General features: G+C 50.8%; 1 protein-coding gene across 37 annotated transcripts in view; it reads left to right on the top strand.

The window, feature by feature from the left end:
- Positions 1 to 21,068, top strand: part of MEGF11 (multiple EGF like domains 11) — a 389,272-nt gene that overhangs the window by 264,655 nt on the left and 103,549 nt on the right. The window lies entirely within an intron of this gene.

Below are 21,068 nucleotides of genomic sequence, written 5' to 3'. Positions count from 1 at the left end.
AGTGATGCAGATGAGGTTTTTCACATTGTGTCTTTATTGATCCTCGTAAGAATGTCATAAGACGGGGAGAAGAAACAGACTCAGAGTGAGGGTGCATACCCAAGGTCACCCAGCAGGCAGTATTCCAACCCAGTTCTCCATCCCAAGCTCTCAGCACCATTCCGGAAACAGTGCCAAGCCCCCTGGAGGAGCGGGTCTGCTGCTGGCTGAGGGGCTAGAAGGGGCCTGCATTTCCCCAGCCTCCCTCACAGCTGCTGGGTTCCTGGAGTAGAGGCTTGCGCCACCCCAGGGGAGGGAGGGCAAAATTGGCCTGAGACCAGCACGGCCGCAGGAGGGGGCAGCCTCTTGCAAATGAAACATTCATGGGAGTTATTGAATCAAGTTTTATTGGAATAAAAATACACTTGCCGAATACATTTATTTCCCCCGGTTCCTTTCAACCCCATTCCCTCGGTGAGTGATTTGATTTGGGGGCCACAGAAGGATTTTTTCCCCAAGTAAATTAGACTTTGTTCAGCAGAAGAAGGATGTCATGTCAGGATTGGTTTTTGGCAAGGGGAGTGCTGTCTGTGGTCTCTGGAAGGACTGAGGGTGGGGAAGGGAAGGGACAGCAAGGAGGTCAGGCTCATGGTTCCCACTCACTGGCCCTGTCACCAAAACCATCCACACACACTGCCCTCTCCCCTCTCCCTCGGCTTCCCTGCCCCTTGCCACTTACGAGGGACCAAGGCTAAAGTGTGGAGCCAGAGAGAGTCCCACAGGCCTGGCCACTTACGAGGGACCAAGGCTAAAGTGTGGAGCCAGAGAGAGTCCCACAGGCCTGGAGTTGCGGTGATGGGTCTCACTGTCAGGTGGACCTTCCAAAGCCATCGGAGAGGTCCCCATCCAGGGAGCAGTGCAGGTGACTCTGACCTCTCTGCTACATCTCTCTTCTTTCTGCATTTCTCCTCCTCACCTCAGTGTCTCTGTTTCTATCTCTTCTCTCCCTCTCTACACATCTCTTTCGGGCTTCCTGGCCTCTGGCCTGTCTCCCCCTCTGGCCTCTCTCCCCCTGTGGCCTCTCTCCCTCTCTGGCCTCTCTCCCCCTCTGGCCTCTCTCCCCCTGTGGCTTCTCTCCCCCTGTGGCCTCTCTCCCCCTGTGGCCTCTCTCCCCCTGTGGCCTCTCTCCCCCTGTGGCCTCTCTCCCCCTGTGGCCTCTCTCCCTCTCTGGCCTCTCTCCCCCTCTGGCCTCTCTCCCCCTGTGGCCTCTCTCCCCCTGTGGCCTCTCTCCCCCTGTGGCCTCTCTCCCCCTGTGGCCTCTCTCCCCCTGTGGCTTCTCTCCCGCTCTGGCCTCTCTCCCTCTCTAGCCACTCTCCCCCTCTGGCCTCCTCTCTTCCCCTCTGGCCTCTCTCCCCCTCTGGCCTCTCTCCCCCTGTGGCCTCTCTCCCCCTCTGGCCTCTCTCCCCCTCTGGCCTCTCTCCCTCTCTGGCCTCTCTCCCCCTGTGGCTTCTCTCCCCCTGTGGCCTCTCTCCCCCTCTGGCCTCTCTCCCCCTCTGGCCTCTCTCCCTCTCTGGCCTCTCTCCCCCTCTGGCCTCTCTCCCTCTCTGGCCTCTCTCCCCCTCTGGCCACTCTCCCCCTCTGGCCTCTCTCCCACTGTGGCCTCTCTCCCCCTCTGGCCTCTCTCCCCCTCTGGCCTCTCTCCCCCTCTGGCCTCTCTCTCCCTGTGGCTTCTCTCCCCCTCTGGCCTCTCTCCCTCTCTGGCCTCTCTCCCCCTCTGGCCTCTCTCCCCCTCTGGCCTCTCTCCCTCTCTGGCCTCTCTCCCCCTGTGGCCTCTCTCCCCCTGTGGCCTCTCTCCCCCTCTGGCCTCTCTCCCCCTCTGGCCTCTCTTCCCCCTGTGGCCTCTCTCCCCCTCTGGCCTCTCTTCCCCCTCTGGCCTCTCTTCCCCCTGTGGCCTCTCTCCCCCTCTGGCCTCTCTCCCCCTGTGGCCTCTCTCCCCCTCTGGCCTCTCTCCCCCTCTGGCCTCTCTCCCTCTCTGGCCACTCTCCCCCTCTGGCCTCTCTCCCACTGTGGCCTCTCTCCCCCTCTGGCCTCTCTCCCCCTCTGGCCTCTCTTCCCCCTGTGGCCTCTCTCCCCCTCTGGCCACTCTCTCCCCTTCTGGCCGCTCTCTCCCTCTGGCCGCTCTCTCCCTCTGGCCTCTCTCCAGGGCCTCTCTCCAAATGTTTCTTTTGGCCTCAGTACCTCTTTGGTTCCATCTGTGAAGGTCTCTTTTTCTTCCTAACCTCACACTCAGCACCATTCTGCAACTCCACACACAGTCACACACAGAGTCTCACGCACAGGCGCACACTCGCACACGTGGACACCCTCACCCACACATAGGCACCCGGTGATGGGTCTCACTGTCACCAGTTGTCACTCGCATACATACTCACCAGTTGCATGCGGGCACCCTCTTCCACACAGGTCATGCACGGTCTCTCCCCACTCCCTGCCCTGGAGTGGGCATTTGGGGTTCACCCTACTCTGTACCCACCGCACAGATACCACAGCAGGGCTGGGTCCAGGCAACCCTGGGTTGCATGTAGGCATCCCCTCTTGTTTCACAGGGAGGAGTTAAGGGGAGAGCCTAGAGGAAGGAGTCCAGCCACAGGTGTCACCTTTCCTGAAAAGCACAGCTGGGCAAGGTGGAAGGACTCTCTCAAATGGGCAGTGCCACTGGCTGGCTGGCCTGTGCCCTGCTTAGTGCCTGGAATGAGATGGGAGGGGCAGACTCTGAACTGTGCTGGGGGCTCCATAGACCCTGAGACAGTCAGTCACCCATGGGAGGCTCCCCAGCTCTGTGGTTCAGCCAGCCTCATCCTGTGGGCTGCCCTGCTGCTTCCTGAGGCTGGGGGGACCCTCCGGGGTAGGACTGCCCTGTCACATGTGTTGATGCCCTAGTGCCTTTCCTCCCTGCTTCCTCTCACATTCACGACTTGACTGTTTCTGGCTTCAAGCCCACCTGGCTTCCCTCCTGAAGTGTGACAATCAGGCTCTCTGCCTGCCCCACAAGCCGCTCCTTCCCTGAAACCCTCTCAAGTCTTGTCCTTGAGGGCCTGCCTCTCATCTCTCTCTCTTCTGGCAGCCCCTGGGTCAGGCCCCCAGTCCTCCTGTGCTCTACAGGCCCCTGACAAGTCAGCTTCTGCCAGCACGCCTGCTCACACACTCTTAGGCCACAGTGCTCCCTTTGGGAAACTTCTCTGTGGACCCAGCCATCAGGCCTTGTCAGTCTGTGCCTGGAGCGAAGATGTCAGCAAAGAGCCTATGGGATTCAGCTCCCCAGAACCCTCTAGGAAGTACAGCCGAGCCTGTGGGTCCTGAGGAGAAAGGGGTGACCCTCAGACACCAGGGGGCAAGCGAGGACCTCCTGGGGGAGGCATCCTGGGAGAGGAGGAAGGATGGGTCAGACCAGCAGGGCCAGAGGATTCTGGGTACGGATGGTAAGAAAAACCAGCTATGGGAGGGAACATGGCGGCTAGACAGACCTGGCCCCATCCAGGTTCTTCACTTCACAAGCTGTGTGACCTTGAGTGAGTCATCTGGCGCTTGGTCAGTTGTCCCTTCTGAAAAGTGGGCACAGTCATACCCATTTAGATGCTAGAGGATGAAATGTGCTTGTCCCACAGAAGGTGCTCAGTTAACCGCAGTCCCTATTGTCACCATCATTAGTAGTATCCCGAGGACCCAGGGGTGCCAGCAGTTCCCTGAGGTGGCTCCCAGGATGCCTGTCATCCTGACCGTCTCTGCCAGGCCTGATATGCTGCTGTCTGTCTGCAGATGGCAGCTCCATTACAGTAACCATGGGCTGGCCTGTGTGGCCTCCCCCTCCTCTGTCCCCTATTGCTTATGATAATTCAATCAATCGCACTCACCGGGGCTGTGCTTCTCCAGCAGCTCTTCGTGGCTTAACTTGGGAAGGAAAGAAAGAGGAAAAAAACCCTGTCCGAGATCCCTGTATTAGCAGCTTTGGCCCTGCTCTGAGTCAGATGACCATGGATGAACCAGAAAGAGCTTCAGAATCTCCCCTATGGAGGTGTCAGAGGGGAAGGGAAATCAGTCCCTGCCCAAGCTAGGCCAACTTTGGGACAACCTCCTGTCTCCATAGACATCCCTTTCCCCATTCACAGGGAGCAGACAAGTAAACAAGCATAGAGAAGATTCATTCATTGCTCATTCCCACAGCATTTGAATGAATTTACATTTATAATAAGTGAATAAAAGGAAACCTCAGATACTTGTATAGCACTATGTGCTAGATACTCTTCTAAGGCCTTTACAAATAATAACTCACTTAAACTTGTTGTTTTGAAGGTGATATGCAGCTGTCAGCTTGGATTTGTAGCTGGAAGCTTTGTAAAAGAAGGCAGTTTGGATCAGAGACAATTTGTCAGTGTTGCAGGTTGTCAAGGGCGTTTCTAAGAGGAGACACTGTGCTTAAATTTTGTTTAACTCCTTGATCCCAGAAAAAAAACTGAATAGATGGAAAGGAGTCTTTGTTTTTCTTTTAGAATAGAATGACAGATTGTGGTCATTAGAAAACTCAGGCTTGTAATTCTGATCTCATAAAATTCTTTGAACCATGTGATTGAGGCACGCTGTTGCTCTCTAGTGGCAATGTACAAATATTGCAGGAAAAGTACTAGAGAGGAAGCTTATTTTGCAAACCTGGAGTAATGACCTGGTCGCAAATAACTGATCCTCTTCTATGAATTATCCTGATTGATCATTGAAAGAAAATAAACCACAGGATGGAGGAGGGCATGATATAGTTGAAACAAGATTCGCCATATGATGATGACTACTGAAGCTGAGTGGGGTTTTTAAAATTAGTTAAATAGAAGGAAAAGATAATTCTATAAATAGCTAATTCTTTGCCTTCTCCCATTCTATATGATTTGATACCTAGGAATGTGGAAGGGTCTGTCTCCTCTCACAACGACATCCATCCCATCGCCTACCCAGCCACCCCAAGTGGCCAGGCTCTGATGAATCTACCAGAGCCCCCACCAATTCCCACCACCCCACCCCCACAGTAGCATAGGGAAAAGAAGACCATCAGTGGATGAGCAGAGATTCAGGGCAGGGGAAAGGTGGAAACTTTCCAACCTCCTCTCAGGCTGTAGCCCGGTGGCCATTTTGCAGTTCCCAGGGCTCCTCACACAGTGCTTTCCCAGGACAGGTGTGTGCTGTCTATTGAATGAATAAATTAATCCAATTACACACCACAGGTTTGCTTTCCTAGATTCCCAGAAACATTTGCTGAGCCCCTACTCTGTTCTGGATACTGTGTTGGGAGCTTGCTATGTGTGTTCTCATTCAACTCTTTACTCCCTTTTCATGATGTGCAAACTACACCTACCCCATGGTTCTATAACTTTTATGACTTTCTTCACCAGATTTTGAGTTTTCTGACCCAAGGGCTGTTTAATCTTTCATCATAATTTCCCCATAACCCCATCACAGCGAATAGTCGAAAACTGTTGAATGAATGATGAGATGAGTGCTTAGCATGCAACAAGAGGTTAGATGGCATATCTGGGTTATACAGTTAGCAAGTCGCGAAATCTGGATTCACATCTAGTCCAGAGCAACTTTTGCGTCGTTGCAGCTGCCCAGATAAACCTCACCCTCCTACAGTGGGCTTTGAAATCTCTAAGCTCATACCAGTTACCTGATGACCACTGGAGAGGTGACTAATCCAAAAGAACAATGGCTGGTGAGGGGAGAGGGGACCTGAATATGTAGACCTCTCCGCGTGGGTCCCTGGTCCACAGATGGCCTCTGCAGTGCTGTCATGGTGCTCATGAGAGCCAAGTGTGCACATTGCACCTCCGAGCTTTGTTACTTCATGTTGATAAGCTTGAAAGCAATCATGGTGGGACCACTTTCACTAAGGAAATTGGCAAATGCTACAAATCAGGCCTTTTTTTTAAAAAAAAAAAACCTCTAGAGCTGGATGTTGAGTGCCTACAAGCACATCCCTGACTGGGTTAGAGCTGGCAACAGGAAGCTTCCAAGGGAAGTGCAGCTGTGAAGCGTACATCTCTATGTGGTTATTTTCTCTGGGGAGGGCTGCTTGACTTCATCGTTCATCCCGTCACTGGCTGCAAGTTCCTACAGGTGCAGTGGTGGTGACAGGAAGCCCGTGATGATGAAAGCAGAGTTTGCAGCTGTTTTCATTTTCTTGCCTCCCACAGAAACTGGCCTCTCCATGTTGGGGGATGGTGGGGTGGGAGGAGGGTGCTCTTTATCCCTGGAGATGCCTCCCCAGGACATTTGTTGAGTGATGAGGACTCTCTGGGGTGCCCTGGGAATCTCAAAGCAGTTTTTGGTGCCTGTCACTCCCCTCCTGGATTTGTTTCTACAGATAGTCTTTCTGAGGCTTTCTGGCTCGGAATTCTGGAGCAAACTCAATGCCTGGAAGAGGAACAGGGGAAGCCAGGTCATTGTTTTACATAACCAAATCTCATTTAGCCCTAGGAAGTAGCCACCCTAAGGGACAGATATATTATCCTTTGGTATACTGGATCAAGTAGTGTCTCCCCGAATTAGTGTCCACCTGGAGCCTGTGAATGTGACCTTATTTGGAAATAGGGTCTTTGCAGATCTAATCCAGTTAAAATTAGATCATACTGGATGACTGTGGACCCTAATCCAATGACAGACACAGGTAGGTCTGGGAGTCCCCACAGTCACACTATTGCAGGGGCTATCATCCCCCCTCGGCTTTTCATGTTTCTCTCTCCACAATCCCCATCACCAGTGCCTTGGCTCTGGGTCTCCTTGGCTTCTGCCTGGACCATTGCCTGACTTCTAATGGCCTCTGTGCTTCCTCTGGCCTCTCCCACTCAAACCCATTGTAATCAGATCACAGTGCCAGATCCACCACCCAGAGGATAGCACTCCTCTGCTCAAAGCCTGGCCCCAGAGAGGAAGTTCAGACTCTCCTGTTTAAATTGATAAAACCTCTGTGATCTGACCCCTAACTACTCCTCCAGCCTCAGTCCGTCTCTGCCTTCACTTGCCCTAAGCTAGCCTGTGTCCAGCTGGAACTAATTTTATTCATTCCCCATTCTTCCCACCTTCGCCAGGTGCAAAGTCTCACTCTTGACTGATGGGGGTGTTCCTTCTGCATTGTCATGAGACTGTATGCATCCGATACTGTCCCCACTATTTAATGGCCCTTAAGTGTCTTTCTTTTCTTTCTCCTTCAAAAGAATCATGATGGGTGTTGGAGGAAGACAGCCCAGCTTCTTATCTTTGCCCTCAATTCACTGTGGGGATAGGGCAAGTTAATTGATCTCTCTGAGCCTCAGATTCCTCCTACAAGTGTTCTTCAGTGAGCTGTGGAGATTAGAGTGTGCATGTCAGGTGCCCGGCACAGAGAAGGCACTCAGGAAATGGGGGCTCCCTCTGGATCTCCAAGGACTCAGGGTTGCAGGTGTGAAAAGTAAGTAGCCATGTTGATATCAAGAGCAAGTGTGGGGGCCTGGAGACTTGGGCTGGGAGTAGGAGGCCTGAATTCTCAAGGCCCAAACAAAGAATAACCGAAAAGCAAACACAGAACCCGAGTGGGAGAGTGAGGCTAAGAGCAGACAGGGCTGGCTCACCAAGGCCACCTGGGCACCGCCAGGCTTCCCTGACTCACACTGGAGGCCAGAGAACAAGAGGAACGCTGCCCCTGCCCTCCAGTCTCCCCCAGCTCAGCTTCCATGTGGGTGGGAAAGGGCATGGAGGGCAAAGACTTGAGTTCCAGCTCCAGCTGGGCAATGACTCACAAGCTCTCTCGGGCAAGACCCTGCTCCTCCATGGGCCTTGCTTTCCTTATCTGTAAAATGACAGGGCGAGAGAAGAGACTCTCCAAGGTTCTTATTACAAAAGGGACAATGAGATGGAAGTTAATCTCCACCCACTGATACAGCAGCAGAGTTCCAAACTAAGCCCCGTCCAGCTGGCTGGCCCTTACTGCAGAACCCCTGTGTGGGGGCTGGCCTGTCATGATCACCGTCCCTGCTTCCTAGAGAAAGCTGGCAAGGTCGGGGATGACCTCCCCCAGGCTCCTAGGGGAAGCGCTGCCGCCTGGTGGCCTTGATGGCTGCAGCTTTTGGCAGGGAGGGAGCAGAGGGCAGGTGCTTCAGGGCCCAGTTTAGGGCTGTGGGCAGCACAGAGATGACAGCTGCAGCTGCCCTCCGTGTGTTTTCTTATTCGTTCCCAACAGGAAATCGATAATGTCAGAAACCGTGGGATAACTCTGCAGGCCCAGTCAGTAGACCCTGATTAATGCAGTCGTGGCCGTTGGGTGAATTTGCTGCATCGTAATTAGAATTATTAATTAAAAATAGGAAATCGATTGACACAAATTAAGCAAAGGAGTAGCCAGTTGGGCTGCTTTGACATTGCATGGGCAGGCTTGAAGACATCCCATTGGCTCTAGCTTTGGGGTGACTTCCCATGTGAGTCCCAGACTCCCCCGCACACCAAGAGCCTAGCTCCAGCACCTGCCACTCACTGGGGAGCAGAGAGAGCCCTGGGCCTCCAAATGCCCGAGCTGGAGGCCCCCAAGTAGCATTTCACCTAATACTTTTACTTTTTAACTAAAAAAAGAAGAATTTTAGGAGTAAGAATTTTAGGAGAAATATATATTTCTGCTCATTATTTTGCTTTCTTCTTTTTATGTTTATAATTTTTTGGGTAGAGATCAGGTTTCACGACGTTGCCCAATCCGGTCCCGAACTCCTGGGTTCAAGCAAGTCTTCCTTAGCCTCCCAAGTAGCTGGGACTACAGGTACATCCAACCATGCCTGGCTAATTTTTTTGTTGGTGTTTTTGGTTTCTTTGTTGTTTTTTGTTTTTTTTGTTTTGTGACAGAGTTTCACTCTTGTTGCCCAGGCTGGCGTGCAGTGGTACAATCTTGGCTCACTGCAACCTCCACCTCCCAGGTTCAAGCGATTCTGCTGCCTCAGCCTCCCAAATAACTGGGATTACAGGCATGTGCCACCACACCCAGCTAATTTTTTATTTTTAGTACAGATGAGGTTTCTCCATTTGGTCAGGCTGGTCTTGAACTCCCAACCGGAGGTGATCCACCTACCTTGGCCTCCCAAAGTGCTGAGATTACAGGTGTAAGCCACAGTGCCTCACCTATTTTTTTTTTTTTTTAAGAGATGGAGCCTCACTGTGTTGTCCAGGCTGGTTTCAAACTTCGGGGCTCAAGTGATCCACTTGGCCTCCCAAAGCACTGAGATTATAGCCACCTCACCCACCCAGCCCTATTTTGCTTTCTTTCTTTTTTCTTTTTTTTGCTTTGAGATGGAGTTTTGCTCTTGTTGCCCAGGCTGGAGTGCAATGGCGCAATCTCACTGCAACCTCTGCCTCTTGAGTTTAAGCGATTCTCCTGCCTCAGCCTCCTGAGTAGCTGAGATTACAGACATATGCCACCATGCCCAGCTAATTTTGTATTTTTAGTGGAGACAGGGTTTCTCCATGTTGGTCAGGCTGGTCTAGAACTTCCGACCTCAGGTGATGCACCCACCTTGGCTATGCACGTGCATATATCATCTTACCATAACGTATACATAAGCTATGTGCTATTGTGTTCTTTTTTCTCTCAACATCATGGCATAATTGTTCCTTAATTTGTGCAAAATTTTCTTTCTGAATGGCTGTGTAGTATTCTGTGGATATACCATAATCTGCCTAACCAGTTCCTCATTGTCGGCCATTTAGGTTGTTTAGTAATCATCATCATTGCTAAACTCCCCAGGGCTCCATTCTCCCTGCTTGCACTGTGCGCTCTGCATGTGTGGTTTTCTCTAATCCTTGTGACCATCCTCGAAGCAGGTGCTATTCTGATCCTCTTCAGATGGGGAGACCAACACTTGGAGGAGGGACATGACTTACCCGAGTGATTTGTCCGGGGTCACATGCGCCTTGCTGGAGGTGGGGCATGGGAAGACGAGGGCTCCCAAATCCGAGGTTGTTCTGCCTCTGACTCCTCTATGTTCACAAGTGGGTAGTCACACATGGCTTTCCACATGTCACATTTTCTTCTCCCGGTGTCATTTTTACAGACCAAGACACTGAGGTCTGAAGGAGGGAAGTGATTTAGTCCAACTCCCGCAGCTGGGCAATGGCTTACCCAGGAAGGGAGCCAGAGCCAGGCCTTGCGGTTCCCTGACCAGGATTCCTTCTACCTGCCCCACCCCCTATGCCACCTTCCTTCTCCCCTCCCTCCTCAGTGATCCCTCAGGATCCTCTGAAATCTTACAGTGGCCACATGTGGGCACAGCGATCACTGAGGACATAGGTTCACAACCGAGTGTCGAGGCGGGTGTCCCTGGAGGGTCAGAGCAGCTCCTGCTCCACCCAGCATTTCTTTACCAGCTCTGGGATACCACCTGTGACTGCTCCTGCCGGGCTCCCTTTACACGCACCCCCGTATTGTGCCAGTGAGTGTGGCTGCCATGTAGAGAGCCTCCATGGTCCCCAGTGCTCTGGCTGGGGAACTCCCTCCCAGCACCTAACCCCTCTCCCCACTGCCACACCCAATGGCTTCCCACTTGACAGGAGTGGACTTTATACCATGCTTGAAAGTGGTTTTCTCAATCCTTACTCCATCAAGATGCAGTAGCACATCCTGTCCACGTGGCTGGGGGTCAGTTAAGTCGGCTGTTGGTTATAGGTAACCTCAGTGGCTCCTAGTGCTGGAACCCCATGCTTTCTTTCCCATTTAAGAAAATATCTAGACAGGAAGTGAGAGAGAGGGAAGTTATCCTGCACATCCAACATTGACACTTTGTTATTTAGTATGAAAAATAAATTATTCACCAGCTTGGTACTACATTAGTAGTAAATCTCTTGTGACAAACCCTGCAGTCTATTCAATAGAACTTGTCCCACCCGCAGTCCATGAGCTACATGCAACCCAGGATGGCTTTGAATGTGGCTCAACGCAAATTCATAAACTTTCTTAAAGTATTATGAAATGTTGCTGGGCATGGTGAGTCACGATTATAATCCCAGCACTTGAGGCCAGGAGTTCGAGACCAGCCTGGCCAACGTGGTGAAACCCCATTTCTACTAAAACGACAAAGATTAGCCTGGCATGGGATCGCACAGCTGTAATCCCAGCTACTCGGGAGGCTGAGGCACTTGAATCCGGGAGGCAGAGGTTGCAGTGAGCCGAGATCACGTTACTGCACTCCAGCGTGGGTGAAAGTGAGGCTGTCTCAAAAAAAAACCAACGATTTTAAGATTTTTTTTTTTTTCAGCTCATCAGCTATCATTAGTGTTAGTGTACTTTATGTGTGGCCCAAGACAATTCTTCCACTGTGGCCCAGGGAAGCCAAAAGACTGGACACGCCTGCTCTATTGAATCATGCTGGTTTTTCATACACAACACTACACTAAGAGCACCCAGTCTAAAACATGAAGATGATCTGTACTGGTACCAGGAAGTATTTTCTGAGATACCTACAGCTTTGGACAGTCCTTCAAGGCTCCTTCCCCTATACCCGCCTTTTCTTTACAAAATCATATGTGTGCTGGGCTCGGTGGCTCATGCCTGTAATCCCAGCACTTTGGGAGGCCAAGGCAGGCAGATCACGAGGTCAAGAGATCGAGACCATCCTGGCCAACGTGGGGAAACCCCATCTCTACTAAAAATACCAAAAAAATTAGCTGGGTGTGTTGGCCAACACCTGTAATCCCAGCTACTCAACTCAGGAGGCTGAGGCACAAGAATAACTTGAACCCGGGAGACAGAGGTTGCAGTGAGCCAAGATTGTGCCACTACACTGCAGCCTGGTGACAGACTGAGACTCCGTCTCCAAAGAAAAAAGAACCATATGTGACTCATCATTTTCCCTTTCTAGATTCTGCCTAGTGGCCCCAGCCTCTGCTTTTGAAATACTACTCACCCTAAGACACCTGTCCTCCCAGGAAGGGGTCACTGGGTCTTGGGGAAAATAACGTCTTGAGTCATAGATGTGAGTCAGCCTGGCAGAGCCTCCCAGCCACTAGGAAATGTCCCTAAGGACATTTCCTCTTCCCAGAATGATATGTGTTCCCCCGCACCCTCCCCACCTCCATGGCTCCCAAGAAGTACTGTTAAGGGACTGGTCTTTCTTCTACTGGTAACTTATAGCACTCACGTGCTGTTTAAAAAAAAAAAAAAAAAAAAAAAAAAGGTTGACGTGTTCTCTAACCAACTTAATTACCACAAGCCTCCTCCTGAAGATCGTTCCAGCTAGTTGAATATTAATCTGCAATTCAAAGAGTCCCCAGGCACAGATTGCAAGATCTTGTACATGCAAGTAATTAAGAACATAAGTAGACAGACTCCAGTGAACCAGGGATTTCCTCCTAGAATATAAGAATGAAAAGCTTTTATGAACTTGAGGTTACATTGCTATCCTTTTCAGCAGCTTCCAGTTCACCTGGCCGGCAGGCTGGAACAGAAGAAGGCGTGTTGTAAGATAGAGGCAGAATGATATAGAACAAGGAGCACTGGACTGGGACTCCAGACACCTAGTTTATAGCCCCTTTAACTCTTTTTTTTTTTTTGAGATGGAGTCTTGCTCTGTTGCCCAGGCTGGAGTGCAATGGCGTGATCATGGTTCACTTCAATCTTGAATTCCTGGGCTCAGGCAATCCTCCCACCTCAGCCTACTGAGCAGCCAGGACCACAGGCACATGCCACCATGCCTGCCTAGTTTTTAAATTTTTTGTAGAGATAGGGCCTCACTGTATTGCCGAGGCTGATCTGGAGCTTGGGCTCTAGCAGTCCTCCCACCTTTGCCTCCCAAAGTAATGAAATTGTACACATAAACCACCATGCACTACAACTGCTTTACCATGGCAAGTCACTGTCCCTCCTGGGGGCAAGAGCATCCTCATTTTTAAAAGAAGGAAGTTAGACTAGGCTGTGATTGTGTGTGTGTGTGTGTGCGCGCGCGCACGCATGTGTGTTTCATTGTTAATGACTTAGTACCTAGCACAGTGCTCAAGCAACACTGGGAAAATTGATGGTTTTCCCCTGGTGCTCAGAAGAAGGGTTGAAGGAGGGACCGAGAGGGTAGGAATCAGGGACCCCTTCCTGACTCCTGTCCCTGCTTCAACTAGAACATCTCTACCATCGTATATCTTATATTTGTGGTTCTATATGAAGTTTGACTAGAAGGCAGGGTTCCCTGATTTTAAGAAAACCTTAATGAAAACCACGGGCCACAGTGAAGTGTGTGGTTCCTGTCACCTCTACAGCCTGAGTGTATGAGCCTGTGTTGGCCCTTGGCTCTTGGTGTGCCATGGTGGACACTTCACTGTCGCATCCATTCTCCTTGGAAGAGGCAGGAGGAGGTGCTGCAGAGAAGGACTGAAACCTGACAACCATGCCACAGCTCCCTGCAGCCAGGCACCGTGCTTGATATGTTTATCTTTATGCTTCTTTCTAACACCCAACCCTTGCTCGCCCCTTCCCTGCAGCAGCACAGTGCCTAAATAAGTGCCAGGCACTTAGTAAGTAGATGTTCAGCAAATAGTCGTTGACTGGGTGAAGGGGTAGTGAGAATGTGCCTTCTGTGCCATCTTTTCTCTCCTCTCCTCCCCCTCCTCTCTCCCCTCCCCTTCCCCTCTCCCCTTCCTTGCCCCTCCTCTTCCTTCCCCCCTCCCCCTCCCCTCCCCCTTCCTCCCTCCCCTCCCCTCCCCTCCCCTCCCCTTCCTCCCTCCCTTCCCCTCCCCCTCCCCTCCCCTTCCCCTTCCCTCCCCTTCCTCCCTCCCCTCCCCTCCCCTCCCCTTCCCTTCCCCTCTCATCCCCCCTTCCTGCTTCTGCTCCCCCTTCGCCTCTCCCCTCCCCTCTTCTTTCCCCTCCCCTCCCCCTCCCCTCTCCCCTCTCCCTTCCCATCCCCTCCTCTCCTCTCTTTTGCGACAGGGTCTGCCTCTGTTGCACAGGCTGGAGTGCAGTGGCTCAATCTCAGCTCACTGCACCCTCCGCTTCCAGACTCAAGCCATCCCCCCACCTCAGCTTCTGGAGTAGTAGCTGGGACCACTGGCATGCACCACCACACTTGGCTAATTTTTGTATTTTTTGTAGAGACAGGGTTTTTCCATGTTGCCCAGGTTGACCTTGAACTCCTAGTCTCAAATGATCCATCCACCTCAGCCTCCCAGAATGGAGGAACTACAGGCATGAGCCACCACACCTGGCCTGTGCCATCATTTCTTTTGTTTGATGTGTACCCTGGCATGGACACCTGGAAATTATCCAACTTTTCCCTGAGAAGGAGAACCTAGCAGGGAATCAGAATATTTGGATTTAGGTGAAGTCGTTTTACTTGCCTCTGGAATGCGCTACGTGGTAGACGTGGGTGACTTTATTTTCCTGAGCTTGTCTCAAGTATGGGCTTGGCTGTTGCTTAAGGCTAAACTTTGCATGAGCCTCATGCTGCTAGTGATGCATGTAAACACTGCCATCAACAGAAGGAGATAGCCAGGGCTAGCCACAGTGCCCGGTGACTCACCTGTGCTGACCTATGAGCCTTCCTAAGTTAGCACACTCAGTGCTGGCATGTGGACCCTCAGCCGCAGGCAGGTCAGCAGCGTGCAGCCACTGAGTCTGAACCTGAATTAGCCTTGCTGTTAGCCACTGAGCCAAGCGAGGAAGAATTCGAACCAGGCTAATAGAAAGAATGTGATGAGGTGAGCACCTCGGTCGGGGCGGGGTGGGAGCAGGGGCTTATGTTTGTTTGCAATATTGGATCCACAGGCTCAATTTTCTCTGCTTCCTGGGGAAAGCATGGAGGTCTCCCTTCCATTATGTGTCCACATGTGTAGGATCCCCTTTCTTGGAGACTGGAGGGGCTGCCAGTGAGGAGCTGTCCTTGGCTCTCTCCCAGTCATAGAGCCCACCTCTCCATGTTCGCTGCTCTGCTCTTTAGAAAGGGCTTTTATACACAGGTTATTTAATGTCATTCGGATCTCTTATTCCTGGGATATAGACTGGAACAAAAAGCAGAATGACAGTAGCAATTAATTTTCCTGTCGAGGATGCCAGCAGCAGAGAGCGAGCCAGGCCAGAGCAGGGAGCTCAACAAAATACCATGATTTGGAATTCACAGCCCTAGAGTCTCTGTCTGGAATCTCTGGACCTACCAGGTATGAGTCATGCCCTTAGAGCTCAGCCACACGTGGAGAAGTGGGGAACGAGAAAGTTTGTGTACTTTCCAGACCTTGATGCTTGGCCCTGCCAAGCAGAGATGAAATGAAAATGGAATGGTTTGGCTTTTCCCCATCCTCCTCAGGGGGCGCTACGCCAGCAGTGCTTTAGCTCTGTGAGTTCAGGGGACTCAGGGAGAAAGCCTGGTACCTAGGTGCATAAAACATTAGAGCCGGCAGGGACCGAGTCCCGTTCTTCATTCTAGAGGCCCTGTGTTAGAATAGCAACCAGAGCTCCTGATTTCCGTCTCTCCCCAGTCAGTCCCAGCCTGCCTCTCCTCTTCCATCACAGCAACAATAAATAGGATGTATGTGTTACTCATCTCATCTTTATCCCATTTACCTCTCTATGAGGTTAGCATGCCTTATTGTCTCCATTTTACAGATGATGAATATTGAGGCTCAGAGAGAATAAATACCAGACATCATATATGCCTCTGGTTAGCAAGCCCTTTGTCCTCTGATTCCGTTTTACTCTTACTGTCATTTCAGTGGACAGGCTTTAGTAAACTTGCTTTCCACTACAGAAAACAGAGGGGTTGGAGAAGTGAAATGACTTTCCACAGCTAGTCAGTGGGTAAGCGGGGACTTGAGTCCACCTACTCTTCACTGTGTGTACGCGTTGGTGGCTGAGCCAGGACTGGAGTGTGGGTTCTGACACTCAGCTTTCTAGCCCTTTATGCCATCCCTGGTGGACCCCATTTCCTGGACACGATGACACTCTCCCTCAGTTCAATGAGTACGAACACCGTGACATCATCCTTCCCACTTAGAGATGTGTCACTGCCCACCTCCACTCTGAAAGTCTGTGATGCTTGCAAATGTCACCAGCCACCATCTGAAAAGGTTTTTGTTTACCCACAGGGAAGCCAACTGGATCATTTTTCTTAAAACCTTCTCAAGTGTTCTTCCAGCTTAACTCAAGCCTCCATACACACTGCCTTCTTTGCTTCCCACCTTGAGAGATCGTTTCACTGCATACTGACTAGAGCACGAATCAGAACAGTATTGCCAATGTCTAATTATAGTATTGCACTTAAGTGTTTTCACAAGCATGTTTTCAAGCATTCTATCACCTGGTAAAATGATCTCCTCTTAGCAGACGAAGAATCAGAGACTTGCTGTTGTGAGGGGATTTGCTCTGGGTCACAAAGGCTATCAGTGACTAAGCCTGAGTCCTAAGCTTTCTGGCTCCCAGTTCTGTGTTTTTCAGTTTAATGTCAGGAAAGGACAAACACCCACTAACAAAAGATGTAGGTGGGAAAAGAAGTTTCAGGAGAACAAAAGCCAGAACCCCTTCCTGTCATTTAGATCACCAGGATGTCCTGGAAATTAAAACATTAATTTGTATCTTTTTTCTTTTGTAAGAGAGAAAGCCTGGCTATGTTGCCTCAGACAGAGAGCAGAGGCTATTCACAGGCATGATCATAGCACATTGCAACCTCGAATTCCTAGGCTTGAGCGATCCACCTGCTTCAGCCTCCCAAGTAGCTGGGGCTACAGGCATGTGCCACCATGTCTGGCTTAATTCATGTCTTATAGTAACAAGGTTATTGTTCTAGTTTCTAAGGTCCGTGTTCAAAAAATTCATTGGTGGCCCTGGGCACGGTGGCTCATGCTTGTAATCCCAGCACTTTGGGAGGCCAAGGCAGGTGAATCACAAGGTCAGGAAATCGAGACCATCCTGGCCAACATGGCGAAACCCTTCTCTACTAAAATACAAAAAATGAGCCAGGCCTGGTGGCGGACACATGTAATCCCAGTTACTCGGGAGGCTGAGGCAGGGGAATCGTTTGAACCGGAGAGGCAGAGGTTGCAGAATTCAGCACCAAGGACAGCATCCCAGGTCCCATTGCCTGCAGAAATATACTAACCGTGAGTGTTGAGAATGAGGCTTGATAATTGGAAAGGTCCTCTCAGGTCAGAGTCCAACCTTCTCCCACTGTAGAATTCGCTCCCACAATGTTTATTGCCTGTCTGGCCTCTGCTTGAGTACCTCGTGCAGCGGGGATCTTACCACCCTCAAATTCAGTCCTTTCTCTTGATGCATAGTTTGCACTTAAGAGACAGTACCTCCTATTGGAAGTGCAGGAGGTCAGGGAATAGTGACTGTTGAGAAGGAGGCTCGCCAAATTCTTGTTAAAATTACTAAATATTTGTGACATACAGGAAAATAGAGAAAATATGAAAAACCATGATCACCACTTAGACTGAACAAATATTAATATTCACTATTTTTGCCCCAGATCTTTTTTCTTTTTTTTCTCTTTTTATTTTTCATTTTCTTTATTTTTTTCCAGTAATGGCTATAAGCAAGATCCTTTTTTTAAAAAAAGAAAATTTTACAAAAAATATTAGAAGCCCCCTCTGTACCCCTCCATGGTTGAATTGTCCTCCCTCTCTTTCTCCCCAGGGGTCGTCTGTATGGCTATTAAGACCCTTCATCCAGAAGGTTATGTCAGAGACAGAAGAGTTCCTAGAGACCTCCTTTTTCAATCCCTTCATTTAACAATTGAGGAAAACAAGGCCTGGAGGGAGGACTTAAGAGCTCAGGGGTGGTCCTAAGCACTTCCACAGCCTTCTTTTTACTTTCATGCCAGCTTTCAGTGTGGGGCGGGACACGGATTGGTATGTTCGTTTTACAGGTGTTTAGGTTATTTCTCTGCCTTTTTAGCTCTCTCCCTCAGCTCCAAGATACCGAGTCACCCTTTTGCAAGTAGAAATATCAGGGAAATCACCACTGGAACAGTTCCTCAGCCTACCCTGTTTTCCATATGAGAAATTTGAGTCAAGGCCAAGATAACTGAATAATAAGGAAAATCAAATGGACTCACCTTGTGGGGGATCTAGCATGGGACAAAGTGGAGCAGGACTGGGGGAGGTGGAGCAGGAGGAGTAGCTTTGGCAAAGTTTAAGGCACAGGAAGGCAGGGGCTGCCAGGAACCTGGGCATGAAGGGGTGACTGAAGGGACTGGGCAGTGGGGAGGCTGGACCTGAGCACTAAGGGCTTTGAATGCCAGGCCACCGTGCACCTGGATTTGAACCTTGATTCATGAAGAAGCCACAGAAAGGCTGTTGGCAGGGCAGTGACCTCATCATATTAGTCATTTGGAAAGACCACTCTGGGGTGGGCAGAGGTGGGGTGAGGGAAGAGACTGGAAGTGGGGCGCTGATTTGGAAGCCTGTGACAACAGTCTGTGGCCACCACGGCTGCTCTTTCTCCTGGTGCTGTTGGGTTGCTTGGCAGATAAGGCAACTCTCAGGTCTCAGCAGCTTATCCTGGGCCAGCTTCTCCTCCCCGTCCTCCGTTCAGCCACCCCTAGGCATAGAAAATTTCCTTGCATGAGACCTGAGAAAAACATGACAAATAAGGAAACCTCCATAACTCACTGGTGCATGGCATGGAAAAGACAAGCACAGGGGGCTGTCTAGGACTGTGGTTCAGCTCAGATGCTGTGATAGAAATAGCCCTGGGCCAGGCATGGTGACTCACGACTGTAATCCCAGAAGTTTGGGAGGCCAAGGCAGGTGGATCACTTGATGTCAGGAGTTTGGGACCAGCCTGGCCAATATGGTGAAACCCTGTCTCCACTAAAAATACAAAAGCTAGCCAGACGTGGTGACGCGCACCTATAAACCCAGCAAATCTCAGAAGGCTGAGGCCGGAGAATTGCCTGAACCTGGGAGGAGGGGGTTGCAGTGAGCTAAGGTGGCACACTGCACTCCAGCCTGGGCAACAGAGCTAGACTCCATCTCGCGTGTGTGTGTGTGTGTGTGTGTGTGTGTGTGTGTATGTGAAAGATGCAGCCCTGGACTTAAGAGAACTGTTCTAGGCTCAGCCCTTGTTCATCCTGTGACCTTGAAAAAAATCATTTCCCCTTTCTAAGCCTCTGCTTCTTCACCCCAAAAAGGGAGAAGTAGACTAGCTGATTTCCTCAGGTGTCTGCAGTTCTAATACTTTATACTTACATCCTCCTCACCCTCTCTGAGTCACCTATGGAACTCTTGACTCTGAGGTCTGCAAACAGCCTGCTCAGCCCTGGTCCTTCATAATCATAATTGCTACAATTTGTTGTGCGTTTATCATGTGCTTGGCACTGTGCTAATCACTGTGTAATCATTTAATTACTGCAGCTACCCTACCATGTCAGTGCTACTATTATTTGCATTCTACAGATGGGAGAAACTGAGGCACAACAAGTTTTAGTACCTTGCCTAGGGTCACCTGCAGAAGCAGGACTTGACCCAGGTCCGTTGGCCTCCACAGCTCATGCTCTGAATTCCTATACCTCAATGCCCAGACGCAGGCTCAGGCCCAGACCGGGTTTCCACGGGAGTGACTTCCAAGTTCTCCTTGGTCCACTTTCAACCATGAGGCAAAAATTTGTCTGAGGCTCTCCTTGGCTTTGTGAGTGACCAGACCCCACCCCTGTCCCCACCCCAGAGAGCTCTGCCCAGGAGCCTGCCTGCTGTTTGCTCATTTTAATAAGATTGTTCTCTCTCCTGATCCTGAGTGATGACGGGTAGCCAGCTAGAACTAACTACAGCGTTAACTTTGCCTTGAAATCCTCTGCGAGCTCTGCAGCTGGAGACAGCTTGAGCCATGAGCTCATTAAGCACCAGAAGCTTGTCTCCCCACTGCCAAGATGCAGGCAAGAAAACCTGTAATAAATCCACTTTTACACGGAGTCAAAAAGATCTATGCTCACCCAATCCCCAACAACTTGCTTGGGGTTGGGGTGTGAGGGGAAGGGATTCCATTTCCCACCCCCAGTATTCATATTAGCTGCCAATTAGGCACTGACGGTCCCCCATCCCCCTGCCGGCCCTGACCCAGAAGAGGAGACCGCAGAGCTCTCAGCCCAGGTTCAAAGGCCTTTTGATTGTGAGCCCGAGTGTATCTCGCTCCTTTCACTCAGGGCCTGGCTTCCTTTGAAAGTGAAATGCTTTAAAAGGAAAAAAAAAAAAGAAAACCCCACACTTTGGGGAGGCCCACTGGGACCCCCTTTGGTTCAAACGTCCAGTTCAGACAGTCCCCCACAGCTACCCCCCCACATCTCCCGGCATGTCAGTCTGGGACAGCCTCACCTAGTCCTCCCACCTCCACATCTTGGGGACCCAGCTGTTGACAGGAGGGAGATGAGAGAGAAAGATAAGTGGGGCAGAGTAAAGGAGGTGAAAATGAGAGTGAGGCCGAGGAGATGGAAATAGAGACAGGTAGAGAGAGAGGAGAGACATCAGGGAAGCTGCTACTCAGCCCCTGCCCCATCCTCCCAGAGTGGGGCTGAGCAGCAGAATGACAACCCCCTTTGTAGTATTTCAGCTTCCAGGGAACCTGATGCTTGGCTGTGACAGCATCCTCTACCCAACTCTGGAGTGCAGAGGCCTGAGTCCTGAGGGGCTCCCAATCCTTCCAGCCTGGGGAAGTCTCTTTCTCCTCAGTTTCTACGCACCTCTTATTCCTGTCTCCTCCCTTCCTTATACCAGCCAGACAGCCACAAGGTACAGATGTTCAGGTCATGCACTGCATAGAACAGACATAGAGAAACTTTCATGGGGGCATGTGGATGTGGGCGGTGGGGGTTGAGGGGACTCCAGCCTTCCCAGCAGCATCTGAGGGCAGCAGGGAGCCTCTCCGACATGCACTCACTGACACACACTACTGGCTGCGGCTGCTCCCAATCCTAACTCTTTCTAGACATCCTCTGAGGTCAAATTTCTGTCCCCACGTGTCAACTCTGAACCCGACAGGTTAGAGAACCTAGAGACTCTCCATCCAGAGTCTCCTGCCCAGGTGTTTCCCAGCACACCTGTAATGCCATTCCTGTCTCCAGCCTTTT

Source organism: Callithrix jacchus, chromosome 8 (genome assembly GCF_049354715.1).
Source record: "Callithrix jacchus isolate 240 chromosome 8, calJac240_pri, whole genome shotgun sequence".
Classification (NCBI taxonomy): Eukaryota; Metazoa; Chordata; class Mammalia; order Primates; family Cebidae; genus Callithrix; species Callithrix jacchus.
Note: the sequence above shows the minus strand (reverse complement) of the source record. Positions and strands in the feature narration are given on the sequence as shown.